This window comes from Salvelinus fontinalis, chromosome 16, assembly GCF_029448725.1.
Source record: "Salvelinus fontinalis isolate EN_2023a chromosome 16, ASM2944872v1, whole genome shotgun sequence".
Lineage (NCBI taxonomy): Eukaryota > Metazoa > Chordata > Actinopteri > Salmoniformes > Salmonidae > Salvelinus > Salvelinus fontinalis.
Window position 1 is genome coordinate 32,450,708 of NC_074680.1, and position 19,721 is coordinate 32,470,428.

The window sequence follows — 19,721 nt, forward strand, 5'->3', positions numbered from 1 at the left end:
TGTGGAGGAGCACTGGAGCTCTGGTGCGCAGCCTTTGCACCACTCCCCCAGGCTGGAGTACTATTCCAGCCCTTACCCTCCAGAGTGCAGGCACAGGTTGAACCGGGCTGTGGATGAGCACTGGAGATCTAGTGCCTACTAAGCGCACCTCTCTCTTAGGCTCCACTCCCACATTTGCCCAGTACGAGCGAAGCGTAGGCATACAACGCACTGCACCCTCCCAGCACCCCGGAGGGCGCAGGATACTCTGGACCGAAATGGCGTACTGGAGACCAGATGCGCTGAGCAGGCACAATACGCTGCCCTATAGCGCACCGGGCTATGGGCACGCACTGGCGACACCGTGCGCTTCACCGCATAATATGGTGCCTGACCAGTGACGCATTGCTTATAATAAGCACGAGGAGTGCGCTCAGGTCTGCTACCTGGCTTAGCCACACTCCTTTCTAGCCCCCCCCCCCCAAAAAAAAATTATGGGGCTGCCTCTCGTACCTGTCGCGCTGCCTTGCTGCCTCCTCATATCTTCCTCCAGCTCAGCTTTGGGGCAGCGATACTCCCCAGCCTGTGCCCAGGGTCCTTCTCCATTCAAGATCTCCTCCCATGTCCATGAATCCTGGGATTTCTGCGGTTGCTGTCGCTGCCCTTTTCCCCGCTGCTTGATCCTTGAGAGGTGAGTGGTTCTGTAACGAATCTCTAGCTCTTCCTCCTCCTCGGACGAGGAGAGGAGAGAGGGATCAGATGACCAATGTGCAGCGAGGTATGTAGACATAATTAATTTATTAGACACGACGAACACTGACACGAACTATACTTGAATATTTACAAAATAACAAACAAACAACGTAGACTGACCTAAACATGCAAACTACATATAATGAAGCACGCATGAACAGGAAAGAACGAACGAGACGAGACAGTACCGTGTGGTGCAATAAACACAGACACAGCGACAACCACCCACAACAAACAATGTGAAACAACATCCCTATATATGGTTCTCAATCAAAGTAAAACGTACAACACCTGCCTCTGATTGAGAGCCATACAAGGTCAATTAAACCTGACACTTAACATAGAACAAACACAGACTGCCCACCCAGCTCAGGTCCTGACCCACTAAACACACTATACAAAAGGAAAACAAGGTCAGGAACGTGACAGTATGTATGTATGTGTGTGTGTGTGTGTGTGTGTGTGTGTGTGTGTGTGTGTGTGTGTGTGTGTGTGTGTGTGTGTGTGTGTGTGTGTGTGTGTGTGTGTGTGTGTGTGTGTGTGTGTGTGTGTGTGTGTGTGTGTGTGTGTGTAGATGTCTATATATGTGTGTATGTATGTATGTATGTATATACAGTTGAAGTCAGAAGTTTACATACACTTAGGTTGGAGTCATTAAAACTCATTTTTCAACCACTCCACAAATTTCTTGTTAACAAACTATAGTATTGGCAAGTCGGTTAGGACATCTACTTTGTGCATGACACAAGCAATTTTTCCAACAATTTTTTAGACAGATTATTTCACTTATAATGCACTGTATTACAATTCCAGTGGGTCAGAAGTTTACATACACTAAGTTGACTGTGCCTTTAAACAGCTTGGAAAATTCCAGAAAATTATGTCATGGCTTTAGAAGCTTCTGTTAGGCAAATTGACATAACTTGAGTTAATTGGAGGTGTACCTGTGGATGTATTTCAAGGCCTACCTTCAAACTCAGTGCCTCTTTGCTTGACATCATGGGAAAATCAAAAGAAATCAGCCAAAACCTCAGAAAATAAATTGTAGATCTCCACATGTCTGTTTCATCCTTGAGTTTTTGTTTCCTAGGAACTTCCAGCTAGATGTTGTAATCAGTTTGAGACGCTGTTACTATGTTTGGGCCTGTAATATTACTGTTACTATGTTTGGGCCTGTAATATTACTGTTACTATGTTTGGGCCTGTAATATTACTGTTACTATGCTTGGGCCTGTAATATTACTGTTACTATGTTTGTGCCTGTAATATTACTGTTACTATGTTTGGGCCTGTAATATTACTGTTACTATGTTTGGGCCTGTAATATTACTGTTACTATGTTTGGGCCTGTAATATTACTGTTACTGTAACGGCTTTCCTCCTCCTCTTCATCAGAAGAGGAGGAGCAGGGATCGAACCAAAATGCAGCTGAGTTTATCGACATGATTTATTAACGAAAAAACACGAACTTGACTATACATTAACAAAACAAATAAACGGTGGAGAACAGATCTGAACGACGGACTCACATAACACACAAGAACGCACGAACAGGGAAAAAAGCCTACACATAAATGACACTTAACAAACAAACCGAAACCAGTACCGTGTGGCGCAACGACATACACAAACACAGAAGACAATCACCCACAACGAACACTGTGAAAACGCCTACCTAAATATGACTCTTTATTAGAGGAACGCCAAACACCTGCCTCTAATTAAGAGCCATTCCAGGCAACCCATAAACCAACATAGAAACAGAAAACATAGAATGCCCACCCAAACTCACGTCCTGACCAACTAACACATATAACAAACTAACAGAAATAGGTCAGGAACGTGACATAACCCCCCCCATAAGGTGCGAACTCCGGGCGCACCAGCACAAAGTCTAGGGGAGGGTCTGGGTGGGCATCTGACCACGGTGGTGGCTCAGGCTCCGGGCGAGGTCCCCACCCCACCATAGTCAATCCCAGCTTCCATCTACCCCTATGAATGTCCACCCTCCTCTTACCCCCACAAAATCCTTTTTGTAACATCAACAACAGGGGCAGCACCGGGACAGAGGGATATATCAAGACAGAGGGATAGCTCAAGACAGGGATAGATCAGGATATAGAGGTAGCTCAGGATAGAGAGGGAGATCAGGATAGAGGGGCAACTCCGGACTGAAAGGCAGCTCCGGACAGAGAGACAGCTCTGGACTGAGGGGCAGTTCTGGGTAAATAGCCGCTCCGGGCTAAGGGACAGCTCATGACTGGCTAACGGCTCTCGACGCTCATGGCTGGCTGACGGCTCTCGACGCTCATGGCTGGCTGACGGCTCTCGACGCTCATGGCTCGCTGACGGCTCTGGACGCTCATGGCTGGCTGAAGGCTCTGGACGCTCATGGCTCACTGGCAGCTCTGGCAGATCCTGTCTGGTTGGCGGCTCTGGCAGATCCTGTCTGGTTGGCGGCTCTGGCAGATCCTGTCTGGTTGGCGGCTCTGGCAGATCCTGTCTGGTTGGCGGCTCTGGCAGATCCTGACTGATGACTGGCTCTAGCGGCTCCTGACTGACTATCGGCTCTGACGGCTCGGGACAGACGGGCGGCTCTTATGGCTCAGGACAGACGGATGGCTCAGACGGCGCTGGGGAGACGGATGGCTCAGACGGCGCTGGGGAGACGGATGGGTCAGATGGCGCTGGGGAGACGGATGGCTCAGATGGCGCTGCGGAGACGGATGGCTCAGACTGCACCTGTCTGGCGAAAGGCTCTGGCTGCTCCTGTCTGGCGGAAGGCTCTGTAGGCTCATGGCAGACGGGCAGCTTTGCAGGCTCATGGCAGACAGGCAGTTCATGCGCCGTTGGGCAGACGGCAGACTCTGGCCGGCTGAGACGCACTGTAGGCTTGGTGCGTGGTGCCGTAACTGGAGGCACCTGACTGAGGACACGCACTTCAAGCCTAGTGCGGGGAGCAGGGACAGGGCACACTGAACTCTCAAAGCGCACTATATTCCTGGTGCGTGGTACCGGACTGAGGGCACGCACCTCAGGACGAGTGCGGGGAGAAACAGTGTGCACAGGACTTAGGAGACGCACATGTGGCTTAGTGCGCGGTGCCGGAACTGGAGGCACTGGGCTGGAGACACGCACCATAGGGAGAGTGCGTGGAGGAGGCACAGGGCTCTGAAAACGCACTGGAAGCCTGGTGCGTGGTGTAGGCACTGGTGGTACTGGGCTGGGGCGGGGAGGTAGTGCCGGAAATACCGGACCGTGAAGGCGTACTGGCTCCCTTGAGCACCGAGCCTGCCCAACCTTACCTGGTTGAATGCTCCCTGTCGCCCGACCAGTGCGAGGAGGTGGAATAACCCGCACCGGGCTATGTAGGCGAACCGGGGACACCATGCGTAAGGCTGGTGCCATGTAAGCCGGCCCGAGGAGACGCACTGGAGACCAGATGCGTTGAGCCGGCCTCATGACACCTGGCTCAATGCCCAATCTAGCCCTACCAGTGCGGGGAGGTGGAATAACCCGCACCGGGCTATGCACTCGTACAGGAGACACCGTGCGCTCTACTGCGTAACACAGCGCCTGCCCGTACTCCCGCTCTCCACGGTAAGCCTGGGAAGTGGGTGCAGGTCTCCTACCTGCCCTTGGCCCACTACGTCTTAGCCCCCCCCTCCCCAATAAATTTTTGGGGTCTCCTCTCGGGCTTCCAGCCACGTCTCCTTGCTGCCTCCTCATACCACCGCCTCTCTGCTTTCGCTGCCTCCAGCTCAGCTTTGGGATGGCGATATTCTCCCGGCTGTGCCCATGGACCTTTCCCGTCCAATATTTCCTCCCAAGTCCATGATTCCTGTGTATCATCCTGCTTGAACTCGCGCCGCTTGGTTCTGGATCGGTGGGTGATTCTGTAACGGCTTTCCTCCTCCTCTTCATCAGAAGAGGAGGAGCAGGGATCGAACCAAAATGCAGCTGAGTTTATCGACATGATTTATTAACGAAAAAACACGAACTTGACTATACATTAACAAAACAAATAAACGGTGGAGAACAGATCTGAACGACGGACTCACATAACACACGAGAACACACGAACAGGGAAAAAAGCCTACACATAAATGACACTTAACAAACAAACCGAAACCAGTACCGTGTGGCGCAATGACATACACAAACACAGAAGACAATCACCCACAACGAACACTGTGAAAACGCCTACCTAAATATGACTCTTAATTAGAGGAACGCCAAACACCTGCCTCTAATTAAGAGCCATACCAGGCAACCCATAAACCAACATAGAAACAGAAAACATAGAATGCCCACCCAAACTCACGTCCTGACCAACTAACACATATAACAAACTAACAGAAATAGGTCAGGAACGTGACAGTTACTATGTTTGGGCCTGTAATATTACTGTTATACTCATGAGCTCACTAGAGTCTGTTTGGTTTAATAAGACTTTTCAGAGACATTGGCATTTTCACTATCCTACATATGTACTCCCTGCACCACATCCAATGATAAATGTCGCCTGAATACAAATGGATCCTGCTGTAAAAGGGATTCCATAAGAGCTTTTATGTCTTTGCTGCTCTATAGATGGTGATAACCGTGTGTTGCTTACTCCCTGTTTGTAGGAACAAAGTCGCACACAAACTCTGTGCTATTAGCTAGAATACACAGTAGTTGTGAGAGCATGTTGTCTTGCTCTCACCAACTACAAATTGTAAACTAATTAGTTCTGTAATCAACTTTGGCCTCCTTCCACATGCAACGGAGATTGCCAATGCCTAGCTTTATGTGGTGCCGGATTACCTGTCGTATTGTAGCCGTCACAAACGTACCTACCTAGTCTTATTTGCTTGCTGTGTCAACACCACACAGATAGAGTTGTTACCAACTGGCTCAGGATGCATTACTCATGTTGTCTTTGATTATCTTAGCTTTTCATTCCCAGTCTAGGAAACAATCAAAGGGAAACATTGAAAATAAAAATAAATGGAATGCTTGTGTAAATCTGTCTCTTTCGAATTTCCCCGTGCTCCTTTCTCTCTCCCACCCTCAGAACAGGAGAGCATCCCTGTCATGAGGAGCCAGTGGTTCATAGACGGCACCTGGCTCCCATTGGAGGAGGACGAGAGTGACCTCATCGAGGTGGCGCACCTGATCTGTTTCCGTGGGCAACACACGCAGGACAGGTTCGACTCCAACTCTGTGGTGGCCAAGACAGTCGACAGCAAAGATGGTGAGAGAACACTGTGGCTTGTGGGAGATGTGGTTTAGGCCTAATGAATATTTATCAAGTGTAGGCCTATATCAAGTATATCATGCATTATTCTAAAGACTGAATACCAGTTGTATCCAACCCTAGTCCCTGGAGAGCTACAGTCTGGGCAAGCGTTGCCTCGGCCCGGCACTGAAAGGGCTGATTCCACCAACCATGTCTTGATGATTTGTTGATTAGCTGAATCAGCTAGTTCTCCAGGACCAGGGTTGGATACCAGTGCTGTAGAAATGCTCTCTCTTAAATCTTCATCCGCAAAGCTCTTTCAGCGACATCACTACTAACCTGATTATAATTCCAGCCAGGCAATTATCTATAAGGAACTTATACATAATACAGTGTGATAGCGGCTGTGGAATGGGGTTCTCTGTAGATGGTGTGTCACGTTCCTGACCTGTTTTTCCTTTTTCTTGTGTTTATTTAGTTGGTCAGGGCTTGAGTTGGGGTGGGTTGTCGAGGTGTTATTTTCTTGTTGGGTTGTTTGTGTTCGGCCGGGTATGATTCTCAATCAGAGACAGCTGTCAATCGTTGTCCCTGATTGAGAATCATACTTAGGCAGCCTGTGATTCACGTGGTGGCTGTGGGTGGTTGTATCGCGTGTCTGTACCACACGGGACTGTTTGCGGTTTGTCACGTTTGTTGTTTTGTATGTTAAGTGTTCATTCTATTTTCATTAAATATGAACACTAACCACTCTGCATATTGGTCTGATCCTTCTCGCCTCTCCTCCTCGTCCGAGGAGGAGGATTACGACGATCGTTACATGGTGTCTGGGTTAATTATGGACTCCATTAAAAAAGCATCCGCTCCCATTCAAGTCATTTACCTTAGCCCACCTTAGCAGAACTGAAAAGTGCTTTGAGACTCATATTATTACTCAACTTATTAGCTATCATGATCTCCCTGTAGACCAGAAAAATACAAGTTTGACTTTTAGGAGGCAGTTGGTTGTATTGTGTTAGCCTAGAGTGTATTATAGGTAAAAGTGTATTTGTTATGCAAGGCTCAGACAGCACAGTTATGTGACTTATTTTCAGGAATAGCTAGTTGGAGCACTCTGAAAAGTAATGAGAAAGCAATCTTTCAGTCAGCAATCCACCTCTGAATGCAGCGAGTGTTCAGGGCTGCTTCTTCTGTAATGAATGTGAGGTTGTGTGAATGAGTGCGATACCAGCAGTATTAAATCCCAGTGTGTCACCAGGGGAGATTTTGTGTGACTGTGTCAGTGAAAGAGGTAAAGGTAAGGAGACTGTCTCTACATTTGTGTGTGTGAGAGAGAAAGGGCGAATGCCACCGGTGTTGGTGTGTGCTGTCTAAGGACATACATGTTTATATGCACACTACCGTTCAAATGTTTGGGGTCACTTAGAAATGTCCTTGTTTTTCATGAAAACATACATGAAATGAGTTGCAAAATGATTAGAAAATATAGTCAAGACGTTGACAAGGTTATAAATAATGATTTTTAATTGAAATAATAATTCTGTCCTTGAAACTTTGCTTTTGGTAAAGAATCCTCCATTTACAGCAATTACAGCCTTGCAGACCTTTGGCATTCTAGTTGTCAATTTGTTGTGGTAATATGAAGAGATTTCACCCCATGCTTCCTGAAGCACCTCCCACAAGTTGGATTGGCTTGATGGGCACTTCTTTTGTACCATACGGTCAAGCTGCTCCCACAACAGCTCAATAGGGTTGAGATCTGGTGACTGTGCTGGCCATTCCATTATAGACAGAATACCAGCTGACTGCTTCTTCCCTAAATAGTTAAGAGCTGTGCTTTGGGTCATTGTCCTGTTGTAAGAGGAAATTGGTTCCAATTATGCGCCATCCACAGGGTATGGCATGGCGTTGCAAAATGGAGTGATAGCCTTCCTTCTTCAAGACCCCTTTTACCCTGCACAAATCTCCCACTTTACCACCACCAAAGCACCCCCAGACCATCACATTGCCTCCACCATGCTTGACAGATGGCGTCAAGCACTCCTCTAGCATCGTTAAATTTTTTCTGCGACTCATGAATGTTCTTCTTTGTGAACCGAATACCTCAAACTTAGATTTGTCTGTCCATAACACTTTTTTCCAATCTTCCTCTGTCCAGTGTGTGTTCTTTTGCCCGTCTTAAACTTTTATTTTTATTGGCCAGTCTGAGATATGGCTTTTTCTTTGCAACTCTGCCAAGAAGGCCAGCATCCCGGAGTCGCCTCTTCACTGTTGACTGGTGTTTTGCGGGTACTATTTAATGAAGCTGCCAGTTGAGGACTTGTGAGGCGTCTGTTTCTAAAACTAGACACTCTAATTTACTTGTCCTCTTGCTCAATTGTGCACCTGGGCCTCCCACTCTTCTATTCTGGTTAGAGACAGTTTGCACTGTTCTGTGAAGGGAGTAGTACACAGCGTTTTCTCGCATGGAATAGCCTTCATTTCTCAGAACAAGAATAGACTGACGAGTTTCAGAAGAAAGTGCTTTGTTTCCGGACATTTTGAGCCTGTAATCGAACCCAGAAATGCTGATGCTCCAGATTCTCAACTAGTCTAAATCATCTGTAGACTGACTGGCTACTGGAGGTTGCCTTACAGCAATCTACACACGCACAGAGGACACACATCCTAATCAAATCACAGACTGAGTGTTTGAAATGGGTTCCAGGGTTATGCCAAGGGTTGTGTCACCTTCACGTAAATACCAACAACCCAGCCCTTTCCAAATCCCCCTCTGGAAGCACATCCCACATCCTTTCCGTTCTGAGTCACCTCTTCTGAGAGAATACGACACTACTCTGTTCTGCCCTATCACTTCACCAAATCAGTTAATGGATTCATTCATACCAGGATTCACTCTTCTCAAGATTGACACTTCAAACTGTTGACACATTCTGAAAAAGCCATTTAATACCCTGTGTAGTGAAGTCTATTATAGCTTACTGAACTTCTCTTAGTTTTTGCTATGCTACACTGAAGATTATTGAAGAGTGAAAATCTTGTTATTAGTGTCCATGCTGATATATACTAAATAATGCTTGCATCTTAAATGCCTTACATTTTAATATTCATTATCATCCGTTTGTGCCGCATTTTAGTGTGCTTCCTTTTAATGCAAACACTCCGGGCTTCACACACTGTTGTAAAGCACCTTGAGCCACTTTAGCACAGTACACAACACAGAGCAAGCTGTGCTTTGAAAATACTGCAGTACTCTCTCGTTCTCCCCCTCTTTCTCTCTCCTTCACTCCTCCAAACTCTGTCTTTCTCTATCACCCTTCCTCCCCCCTCTTTCTCTCTAACTCTTCCCCCTTTCCCTCTTTCTCTCGACATTCCTCTCCCTTCTCCTCCCCGTTTCCCTCCCTGCGTCTCTGCCCCTGAAGCCCCAGCAGCCATCTCAGACGAATGGAGCAGAAAGCATATGGTGGGGCATGCTTCGCAGGCATGTTATGTAGGCATGGGTTCATCATAATACAGGCAGGATGACCTGTGAGTGGAGTCCTCTCCTGCCCTAGGTTACTGCTGCTGCTGCTGTCTCAGTCAAACAGGGGGAGAGGATGTGGAATGGCATGTCACTTCATAGAGATATTCAGCCACTGTTCATTGTTATTAAAAATGGAGGGGGAAAATACATTGAAAGGTTCCTCATTCCTCATCAGGCTTCTTAGGCCAAGGGTGACAGTGACAGTTTGCCACTTTCTTTGCAGCTAATGGCTGCCATCGCTGCCTAATTTGAGGAGGAACATTGACAGGGTCATGGCTAGAAAGGGACCCAGCTGTTGTCAAATGAATGTCAAAAGTTAGATTTTTATTTTATTTTAGCTAAGCCTAACCCTAACCCTTTTCCTAACCTTAACCTAATTCTCCTAATCTGCTATGAAAAGTCAAATCTGATGTTAATTTGACAAAAGCTGGAGCCCTCCTAGCCATGATCAATTGACAGTGGCCACAGCTGGCGACCCGCATGGCAGCTGTACTGTGGAGGGTTTAATGATGATTTCAGCAGCTACTGAAGCTGGCGATAGGCTGGGTCACATGATATAGAGTCAGTACTTGCCAGTATGGCTTGAGGAACGAGGAAAAAATGATGTACAAAGTGACACTGACAATATTTGTTGTACAGAAACCGTCAGTTGGCACCAGTGTGACTGAAATGGCACCTCCAGAGAGAAGTCCCATTGAGGCTGACCCTCTCACTGTGATTTCACCAACTATGGAGCAGGGTGTTAATAGCAAGATGGCCCCTGATAGCTCCCCTCTCAGGATTTGGAAGGACCTGTTTAAACATGCCCTGCCTGTGTGTCACTAAGGGAGACTGTGTGCTCACTGTGCTGTGTATGGAACAATATAGTGAGGATGTGTGTGTACTGTGGCTATCTGCCTGCATGTGTTTTTGGAGTGGCTGCTGATGATGGCAACAGAGAAATGTGAGTGTGTGAAGGGACTGTGTGTAAAGCCTATGTGAGAGTATCATGTGGGTGTGTTTGAGGCAGGAGAGGTATTTGCCTGTGGGCCGGCTAGGGACTGGGCCAGGGCTCATGACGGTGGGGAGTATTCCAGTCTGTCAGGCTCATGGAGGGCCACAGCAAAGCAAAGGGTCATGTGTCAACACACACAGGTCATAACACCACATAATGTTATGTCACAGCTCTAGCCTACACCACAGGACAATCATCATGGCACACTATGACATGTACATTGACCATACATATTTGCTACGCATTCAATAACTAGAAGGGCTACCATTCAAAATAAACAATACAAAATGTAATCATAAGGTTGTCAGACTCAATTTGTCAAACATAGTTTCATTAAAGTGTAGTACATTCGCAGTGTTGCATCTGCAGTGCTGCTCTTTCCCCTGGACGATTAAATCCAAAGCTCCAAGCGGAGCAGACAAGCTCTAATCTAATATGTCATTTGGAATGCCATTCCATTTGATGTTTATTGTGCTCTGGCTGAAACCGAGAAATCCACTCCACCAATGGACCTACATTCAAGATTTACGCCAGACCAAGCTCCGAGCAGGCCACGTCAAAATGCAATCTCTTGTACTTCGTAGCACTGTCATATCATCTGCAACTGTCAACATCCAGAAATGTACAGCATTGAACCCCTGAACCCAAGCATAGCCTCTGATAGGGCACGCAAGCCATCTTCAGTTCAGAAAATAAGTCAGACGTATTAATGCTGTGTTAGTATTAATCATAAGCAGGATATAAAGCCTATTGTGAAACTGTTGTATTGATGTGGTCCCAGATGGAGCAGCTGATTCATGTGTCTGTCACCAGACCCTCAGGTGGGTGGACATATGGGTGGCCATATGGTAGTACAGTGCTCGCTCTCTCTATTCCTCTCTCCCTACCTGTCCTGACAATGGCCCAATCAGCAGCCCCCACCCCACCCCCCAGCTGAGGAAAGCACTGCTGTCATTTGCAACTCTGATCTCTCTGTCCTAAATTTTGCTCAAATGGAATAATTATAGCCCTATATTCTCAATACCCTATCTGTATCCATAGGTATCCTGCTTGACTGCTTGAGACTATATTATATTCTAATACACTGACATTCTGAAGTCTTTCTATTACCCAAACACAACTCACCCTTGACAACTTGCTTGCATCTGGGTAGTCTTGATTGACCTATTTATAGCTGTGAGTAATTGTGAAATATGAAAGCCTTCACAGCACAGCAGCATACCTTTATGACCAGCTGAGCTCCCAGCTCAGGTTTAATATGAACACCCTTGTGTTGACTAACTGTCCTTAAACACAAACCCAGCCTCCAGCTCAGGCAGCTCAGGCAGCTTACTCCCTTCCAAAAGTAGGGTCCACAAACAGAACTCTGCTGCAGGGTGAGGCCGAGGCCTAGGTCATGTGATATGAATCAGCGTGACAGGGGTGACTGGTGCTTTTAGAACGGGTTTCGGACTGAGTCCCAATGTCCTTGTCACTGCACTGGTCAGGACTGACTCTCGGGGCTATCCCCTGATTACGGACAGGCTATATGATGACAGCAAGTCTGACACACTGGTCTAACGGGAGGACATGTCTCTGGATGAAACCCTGGCTACTTGGTAGCAGTCGTCAGGTTGTTATTGTGTGGGAAATCAACGTATGTAATGTTAGGGAAAGGAGTGTGTGTGAGAGAGGGAGCAGAGTTGGTTTACTGAGTGTTGTGTGAGAGAGCGCGTGAGAGAGAGAGAGAGAGAGAGAGAGAGAGAGAGAGAGAGAGAGAGAGAGAGAGAGAGAGAGAGAGAGAGAGAGAGAGAGAGAGAGAGAGAGAGAGAGAGAGAGAGAGAGAGAGAGAGAGAGAGAGAGAGAGAGAGAGAGAGAGAGAGAGAGAGAGAGAGAGAGAGAGAGAGAGAGAGATGAGGAGTTACTTTATGGCCAGTGTGTGTGGGAGAGGGAGAGAGCCGTTGCTTTCCGTTTAGTAAATATTAGAGGGCAACTTCCTTTAGGGTTCTCAGAAATGTTTCTATTCTTTTTTCTGAGTAATGGATATCCTTCCCTGAAGTCTTTCTGACACTTAAATAATTTAGCTCCTCAGTCCGCATGGAAGAGAATCTGTTTTTTGGGGGAAAACATGAGCAAAGGAAAAAGAAAGCTGTAAGACAGGCTAGTTCTAAGAAACTGCTCTCTGTAGGAAGCCCACTCACTTTGGGATAATTAAGCTGTTAAGTCTGGCTTTTTCCTTTAACTCTCCCCCCAAAAATCAGGTGCATACTTTAAAGTTGATGTAAGAAAGTTGTTTTGCAATTTATACCTGACCTGTCTGACAAGATACCCCACAAGACATGCCACCCGAGGTCTCTTCACAGTCCCCAAGTCCAGAACAGACTATGGGAGGCGCACAGTGCTACATAGAGCCATGACTACATGGAACTCTATTCCACATCAGGTAGCCGATGCAAGGTAGAATCAGATAAAAATATAAAAATAAACATCTTATGGAACAGCGGGCACTGTGAAGAGACACCAGGGTACAGACATGCATACTTACACACATGTACATTGTAATATTGTTGTGTGGCGGTACTATACATTTTCTTTTGTAGATGCGCAGTGGTGTAATAATGTTATGATGTACTGTTTTATGTGTAATGTAAGTGCCTTAATGTGTAGCTACTGCCATGGCAACAGCTAATGGGGATCCCTAATGAATACAAAAATGAATGTTGGAGAGCTAGCTAAAAGTACTGTATGACAATATATCCCTGTATCACTCTTAATATGTTATGTTGTATATCATTTTCACGTAGCCTCCATTGACCAGCCATTTGGTATAAGGCAAACAGTAATTCTCTGTTTTGTATAAAAGATTTAAAAACATATCTGTTCATTACAGCCCATTGTAATGTAGTCCACACTGAGTAGCCAGAAGACAGTAAAACAATAATAAAGTTTGTACATGTTGAGTATGCTTCAAGTGTTACCCCATCTTCTCTGTGTTTGGTTAGGTCAGGTTGTGATTCGGGTGGGAAAATCTATGTTTTCTATTTCTTTGTTGTTTTGCCGTGTGTGTGTGGTTGGGGATTATATATAAGTTGTCATTTTCCATTTGGGCTTTGTGGGGTGTTGTTTTCTGTATAGGTTGTTTCCCTGACAGAACTGTGCGCTTTCGTTTTCTCCTTTTGTTTGAGTGTTTTAAATTATGAACACTTTCCATGCTGCGCTTTGGTCTCATTCTGACGACGAACGTTACACTCTGGCATGTGTCAAGTAGCGCTGCAGTTGGGTTTCAATGGTCACTTTCAGCTCAAGATTGTGTCTAACAGCGAATATTGCCATGTTAATTATGTCACAACAATGAAGAACTATGTGTAGACATACAGTAAGAACAGGTTTTATTCAAATGAACAACTTTGCCTATCAGTTGAACCAAGCTAATGAAATTCAACAAAAAATGTATTAATGGTTAGGCTATTTGGTTCTAAAATATTTCCTAATTAAAAACATTTTTAGCTGCTAACCCAACAGCTAATGTATTGTACGCACAAAACCCAGCGTGGTTACCTGATAGCAGCGCTGCTTGACAAATGCCCCCAGTGTCACAGTGATGGCAGTTGGTAGCCCTTCCTGACAAAACACCATCGTCATGTCCATCACTCACTGTCTCTTGGTTGTTAGTTCTCTCCCACCTGCCCCCTTTCTAGCTCCCCTTTCTTTTCAAATGGAGTGGATATCAGCCGAATGCTACAACTAAATGTTGCAAGCGCTGCTCAGGTACTGTAACGCCAGCCTTTTCTATCTCCTACATGATCTCCTACATATCTGCTATACTCCATCCTCCCTCTAGATCTTAGGTTTCCATTGAACTAGATCTGTGTTCAAAGCCCAGTTAGACATCCCAACCGGCTCTAGAAGAATTGGATCTAGATTAGACTCCTCCTCACTCCTTTACTTTAAACTGGGCTTAGTCGCTAGAATTCACCCTTTCTGTGACGCAGAGTTTGTCACAGTTACTGCTGCAGCTGCTTTTTGGACTATAGGAGGATCTTGCTCCGGTCTGTCTGTTAGTGGAGGTAGAGCTAAGTAGGTGGAGCGTCAGATAGCTAGTAACATCCTTCTAGGCTCTCTAAATCCACATAGGAAAACTATGGATCTGAGCTTAATAGGCTGTCTCTCCTCTCCCCTTCTCCGCCTCTCCTTCCCTGTAGCGGTGTGATCACAGACAATGAACAAAACTCTAATTTAGAGTCAACAGAGTGGCCATTGGGGCCCCATAGACTGCAGTCTGCACTCTAAGGTCCAACATTGCCTTAATGGATGGAATAACTGCTCCTCTATCGCTGGCAATAAGAGTCTCTGAACTGTCTGCAGAGTTCAGTTAAACTAGCCCCAGTATCCACATGCAGTAAGTTACAGTCCGGTAACCTGGAAAGACATGGGTTGCATTCAGTTGGCACAAAATGTTCTCTGCTATTTTTGTTCCTAATGAACGCAACCGTAGTGAACTAACACAGAGTAGTGTACTCCCTATGTGGCTCTACAAGGCTAGGAACATAGCTAAGATGTTTGGCAGGCCATAGTTAGGCCATGTGCATAATATTGTCAAACTGTAACTCTCCCATGCCAATTAAAGTAGACAGTACAGTGCTGAGAGTAGAGTAGCATCCTAACAATAGCACCATTTTAACACCACTTTTGCCCTAGTTTAGTGGCATAATTCCCTACCTCGGGTACAAACAGGCTGTCATTCTCTCTCACTCTAGTTCTAGCTGTTGGTCTCTCACACTGTCTCTAAATGTCACACTCTGGCCTTAGTATTCTTTGTTTCTGTAATATTTTGGTTAGGTCAGGGTGTGACAGGGGGGATGTTTTGTATGTATTTGTCTCGTCTTGGGTGGTTGTATTGTATAGGGGGTTTTGTTGAGTGTATGGGGTTGGGTTTTTGTATAGTTGTCTAGGCAAGTCTATGGTTGCCTGAATGGTTCTCAATCAGAGACAGCTGTCATTCATTGTCTCTGATTGGGAGCCATATTTAAGGCAGCCATAGACAGTAGGTTTTCGTGGGTAATTGTCTATGTCTAAATGTTAGTAGCGTGTGTGTGCACTTTCGTTTTGTAGCTTCACGGTTGTTTTGTATAGTTTGTAAAAGTGTTTCGTTTCGTGTTCATCTTCGTTATAAATAAAAGGGAAGATGTATTCATATCACGCTGCGACTTGGTCCACTCTTTCACCAGAAGACGATCGTGACACTAAATCTATATACAACTCTTCTTTTCCCTCTCCCTCCCTGGCTCTCCGGGGCGTAGTTGGGAAGCCTCCCATGTAAACTTGTTAACCCCTCTGTGTTTGACTGCTAGATCGTCTGGTGTGCTTTACCCTGGTCTGGGCTGCATTGTAAAACAGGATGTGGCCTCTAGGAGGCTCAGTCATTCTCATTTCCCATCTCATTTGGCAACATGAGCACCTTTTCCATTCCCCATCCAGTCAGCCATGACTTATTTATATGATGGCTGGCTAATGGGTACTACTGAGTACCTCCTGCCTCCTAAAACATCCTGTTTTACAATGGACTCAGTAGGTGCAGGCTAAGTGGTAAGGTTCTGTCTTTCCCTACTGTACACCCCAGATCATTATATCCCTGCCGCCCGCCGCCGCCACCACGTTTGTCAATTCCATATAAATTAGAAAGTGGAATTGCTCCCAACCTTGGTGTGATACTTGTTGTGAAGCATGCTTGTTATTCCAAGTGATTTCAAATGAAAATGTGCTACTCTAACCTGGTGCAAAGTTTTGCAATGCTGAAATATCTTTACCCTCAGGTTTTCCAATGCAATCGATTCTCGTGACCATCGACTGGATTGATTTTTCTTTTTACTTTGTCAAAAGATGCTTGTTTGGGATTCAGTTTCATCCCTTCTACACATCCCTCCTCTCTTATCCCTGATGGGTTACCTGGAAACTACTACCTATAACACAGCTTCTTCATTGGTTAACTCCTGAGCCTCTGCTTGTCATTCCATTGTAATTTTGGATCTGAATCACTTTCCCCTCATCAGGAGTGGCCCTGAATGGAAACTGATCATCTGGAGTACCCATGACTGTTCCTCAGTCCTCACCACGGATGGAGGATGGAGAAGAGGAAGAAGAGGTGATTTCAGGCTTCGGTCACCCCTGCTCTGTAGATCGCACGACTGTGCATTAGTTGAGTTTGCTGAACACCTGCTAAGTGTTTGCTGAGCACTAACGAGCTATCTGGACAAGATCTGAGGAAGCGAACGCTCTGGAGAGGCAGTGATACCGGCGTGACACTCATGCTAAGTGGCCCCCCTCGTCATTCACACTCTGTCTGTGTCTCTCTCTGTCTCTTTATTTCTCTCTCTGTCTTTCTCTTTTTCTTTCCCTCTTTCTCTCGCCTTCCCAGCCTGACACAATGTAAAGGCAGCAGTCACAGAAGAAATTCAAACAGAGGAAGCTTTGATGTCTCACATTTCTCTTGCTCTTTTTATCATCTTTCTCTGTCTTTCTCTTCCCGTAGAGGACACATCAAGGATGAGGCCTACACAAGTACAGGTCACTGGGAAAGTCCCCCTAATGTCCACCTCTCCTTTGAATCCCTTTGCCTTGGACTCTTTAACACTGCCCTTCTAATCCCTCCTGATTGGCTGTGAGCGCCACAGGGTTCGGTCCTGTGACTGGTGTGTCAAAATAACCGGTCACCTCTTCACGCACTGTACATTGTCTGAAGTGTCATTCAAACCTCAATGTAACCGGCTCACCCCAGTCAACTGGTTTAGTTCATCTTTCTTGTTTTCAGCTAACCGTTTCCAATTCCGCTCCCCCTGTTTAGACTATAAATGCCATATTTCCACTCTTACTTGCCCTGTTGTTGTGTGCCCACTACGATAACAAGGCCGGAATCTAATATAGTCCTCTGTCAAGGATATGTTCTGCACAGCCTCAGTGTAGCCCGTCCACATCGGAGATTGGGCCTACCATGGAGCCCCACTGGGGACTTGTGTGGTACTGTAGTATCTCACATTGTCTATTGTACACAGTCAATGACACTCAAGCCTCATGGGCGGGTAATAGTTTAAATATGCAGACTCTGTGAACCTGTGTGCTTCTTCAATATGTTGTTTTCTGGTTCTCTAGTAACTCTCTGCAGACCAACTCACTAGTCTTTATTTGATCGACCGCTAGACTAGACCAAACTTTCTCCTTGTTGAGTTGAATGCAAAATTAGGAGTTTGTAATCACCGTTTTGATGAGTGTATTTTCTCTCTCCCCCGTTATTCGTTCATCTTTCCCCACCTCCTTTTTCTGCTTGCTCTCTCTTCTCATTCCCTCTTCCTCACATGCTTCCCTCTTTCTCCATCCCTTCCTACCTCTCTCTCGTTCCTCCATCATTCCCTCCTTTCCCCAATCCTCCCTCTTTCCTTCCACTATTCTGCCCTCCCTCCCTCTGCAGCTGTCCATAGTCTGAAGTTGAGTCGTACCCACGTGGACGAGGTCTACCTCTACAGCAATACCACCGCCTCCAAGATCGCCCGCACCGTCACCCAGAAACTGGGCTTCTCCAAAGGTTAGAGGTCACTGCTGACTGACCACTCTTCTGTTACACCCCCCCCACCCCAATACCAGTAAACTCCTAGCTAGACACAACCTCCTCGGCCACTTGTGGAGATGAGACCGGATTGGAGAAGCTCCATATTTCCATCCAAAGTTGGTGAAGATTAAGAGGTGGCAGGAGTCTGGCAGGAGTTACCTCAACCTTCTCTGAATAACACACAAACCCACGGTCGCTGGAAATAACCTTAGTGCTGTGCTGGCCAGATGGCAAGCAGAAAAACCCATTGGCTTAGTGTGTAGAGCAGTGTTAGCAAGGAAAGCTCTGTACAGGGCCACACACACAGTGGGAGGCCTAGAGTCACCTACTGCCCCACGTAAACTGTCACCCCAATGTTCCTTTCAAATATAGGATGATCTACGATGTTCATCACCATCTATGCCTAGTATATGTTCTGTCAATTCATTGTGGCAGGGGGTGAAATGGAACGTTTATTATGATTTGAGGCTTTCCTTAAATCAAGGTAATTATGATTCAAGGCAATTAGGGAAACATTCATCAACAAACAAGCGTTTGTTGTGAAAAATCTGGACAATGTGCAATCACCTACTGTTGGGAGCCTCTGATTTTCCTGACCATTTTCCAGACCACACACATTGTCTTCGTGGTCCACGGCATTGGACAGATGATGGACACGGGGCACATCGTCAAGAACACTGGCATGTGAGTGCACTCGTGTGTGTGTGTGTGTGTGTCTCTGTCTCTGTCTGTCCCCGGGAAAAGTCAAGTGGTCTAAATACTTTCCAGATCCAGTGCATTCAGAAAGTATTCAGACCCCTTGACTTTTTCCACATTTTGTTAAGTTATAGCCTCATTAAAATGTATATGGATTCATGTAAAGTCAAAAAAAAGAAACGTCCCTTTTTCAGGACCCTGTCTTTCAAAGATAATTCGTAAAAATCCAAATAACCTCACAGATCTTCATTGTGAAGGGTTTCAACACTGTTTCCCATGCTTTTTCAATTAACCATAATCAAATAATGAACATGCATCTGTGGAAAGGTTGTTGAGACACTAACAGCTTACAGACGGTAGGCAATTAAGGTCACAGTTATGAAAACTACTACTGACTCTGAAAAACACCAAAAGAAAGATGCCCAGGGTCCCTGCTCATCTGAGTGAACGTGCCTTAGGCATGCTGCAGATGTGGCCAGGGCAATAAATTGTAATGTCCATACTGTGAGACGCCTAAGACAGCGCTACAGGGAAACAGGACGGACAGCTGATTGTCCTCACAGTGGCAGACCACGTGTAACACCACCTGCACAGGATCAGAACATCCGAACATCACACCTGCGGGACAGGTACAGGATGGCAACAACAACTGCCCGAGTTACACCAGGAACGCACAATCCCTCCATCAGTGCTCAGGGCTGTCCGCAATAGGCTGAGAGAGGCTGGACTGAGGGCTTGTAGGCAGGCTCTGTTGTAAGGCAGGTCCTCACCGACATCACCGGCAACAACGCCGCCTATGGGCACAAACCCACCGTCGCTGGACCAGACAGGACTGGCAAAAAGTGCTCTTCACTGACGAGTCGCGGGTTTGTCTCACCAGGGGTGATGATCGGATTCGCGGTTATCGTCGAAGGAATGAGCGTTACACCGAGGCCTGTACTCTAGAGCGGGATCGATTTGGAGGTGGAGGGTCCGT

General features: G+C 46.3%; 1 pseudogene; it reads left to right on the forward strand.

Moving 5' to 3' along the window:
• LOC129813369 (phospholipase DDHD1-like) overlaps window positions 1-19,721 on the forward strand; it is a 62,738-nt pseudogene that overhangs the window by 14,302 nt on the left and 28,715 nt on the right.